Genomic DNA, 2,312 nt, shown 5'->3' with positions numbered 1-2,312 from the left:
GGAGAAATGATGTTGCCTCACAGGACACAATAACTGAGGTTTTATATAACATTTTATTATTGTTAAATCACCCTAAAAAATGGTCACAGACTTGCTGTCTGTAGGTAAAACCAAATCTTAGACTTTTTTGACAACTGGTTGATATTGTGGCAAAAGAGAAAAATTTGACCAAACAAAAATGTTGACAAAAATAAATAAAAATAGGCAGTGGACACTGGAAATGGGGCAATTTTCTTACACGCTACGTAACTGTCATGGCTTCCTCACTACGAATCCATTTCTCTTCCTCTATGCAATCCATGTAAAATACATCATCATGCAGAAATGCTAACAAATATCTCTAACAAAGTGATAACTAAAGATGAGTTTTACGTGTTTTGAGTATATTACTTCATTTTGTCTTACGCAGATGAATCAACAGTGGACAGCTAAACAGGAAGCGTTTTTCAAAGTAAAATGTCCAACAATGACTCCCAGCACACTGCTCTCTACTGACTAAACACAATAACATTTAAAGTAACAGTACATTAATGGTTACACTCATGACAAAATATTTAATAGTAATAGGAGGAAAATTATGAAAATAGATTAGAACTGTTACCAATAGATTTGTAAATTTAAAGTATTTTAGAACCAAGCAGAGCAATTTGGCTGACTGTTTACCACTCAACTTCATGAACAATAAAACAAATTCTAGAGGAATGTACTAAGATCACGCTGTAACTGTGACTATTTTACATTGCAGTTGACACAGATTTTCATTTTTGGTGATTATTTTCTACTATTTGAAATGCAAAGGCAGGAAACTGAGTTTGTGGTGAAAACTCAAACTTAAAAACCAAAATTAACTCAATATAAATTAAAAAAATCTCTTAACACAAACATAAAACTGAACTATAAAAACCTGAATTATGGAGAAATGCAATAGTGCAATGATCTTTAAACGCTGAATCTAAATCTATTGATCCATCATCATCCGCCCAAACGACTAAATGCGGTGGAGATTTCTCTAACTTAAGTTTCATTTTGTTGTAAGACGTGCACCAAGGTAAGTGAAAAAAAACTGCAAGTTCACTCAGAGGAAAGTTACAGATTTATCTGTGAATTGTTGATGAATGAGAAGTGTGAGAAAAACAATATAAACTTATCTTCATAAGAAAGAAACACAATTTAATGCAAATACAGAAAAGAGAACAAAAATTTGTTATAGCTCTTCGATGTAACTCCACGATACATCAGTCTTGTTATTTGCACCATTGAAAAGTCGCTCGTTCTTATGAAGAATTAAAAATGTACTTAAAAACAACAAATACTTGATCATAAAATTATATTCTATATGGTTTCTACTGCAAATAATATATAAAAACATATAAATTACGTTTTGCAGAAATATTTATGATGCAATTCATGTCGACTTAATAATATATTAGTTTACTATAACTTAACGTTTGACTAATATTTATGAATTGGAGATGTAAATCATGTAAATCGTCTTTGAGGAGGAGTCAATGCTAAAACGTATTCTTCCTCATATATTTAACATCAACAGCACAAGCAGAAGACAGAAGACACAAAGTTTAGAAACATGAACCTTGTAATGATGTTTTTGGTTTTGAGCATCTGTTCTACAGGTACTATATATTATTGATCACAAATCAAGGCAATTTTAGTCTTATTTTTTCCACAGATTTTTATTTTCTTTTTAATTTCCTATAACATTTAAAACATGCATTGAAACTTTTCCATCACAGGTGTTGATGCACAGACTTTGACAGAATCTGAAGCAGCGGTCAAAAGGCCAGGAGAATCCCACACTCTTACCTGTACAGGCTCTGGGTTCACATTCAGCAGCCACTTGATGGGCTGGGTCAGACAATCTGCTGGAGAAGGCCTGGAGTGGGTTTCTACCATTGATGTTACCAGCAAATACTACGCTCAGTCAGTTCAAGGACGGTTCACCATCTCCAGAGACAACAGCAGAGAGCAGGTGTATCTGCAGATGAACAGTCTGAGAGCTGAGGATTCTGCTGTTTATTACTGTGTGCGGCACGCACAGTGAACCAAGAGACACAAACTCTGTACAAAAACACGCCAGGCTTTTAGCTAATCTTACTTTTTAGATTAAATGTACATTTTTTTAAAAATAAGATAAATAAGTCCTTCATTAATTAAAGTTTACTTACAGAACACCTCAACAATATCTAAGCTGGTCAAAGTATTTAACAGTTCTAGAAAAAAAGAAAAAAAATTAAACAAGTAGAAGAAAGAAGAAAGAAGCAAGCAACGTTGTATGGCCCATTGCCGCGTTGCTG

Source organism: Oryzias melastigma, unplaced genomic scaffold, assembly GCF_002922805.2.
Source record: "Oryzias melastigma strain HK-1 unplaced genomic scaffold, ASM292280v2 sc00365, whole genome shotgun sequence".
Taxonomy (NCBI): domain Eukaryota; kingdom Metazoa; phylum Chordata; class Actinopteri; order Beloniformes; family Adrianichthyidae; genus Oryzias; species Oryzias melastigma.
This window is presented reverse-complemented; position numbering follows the sequence as displayed.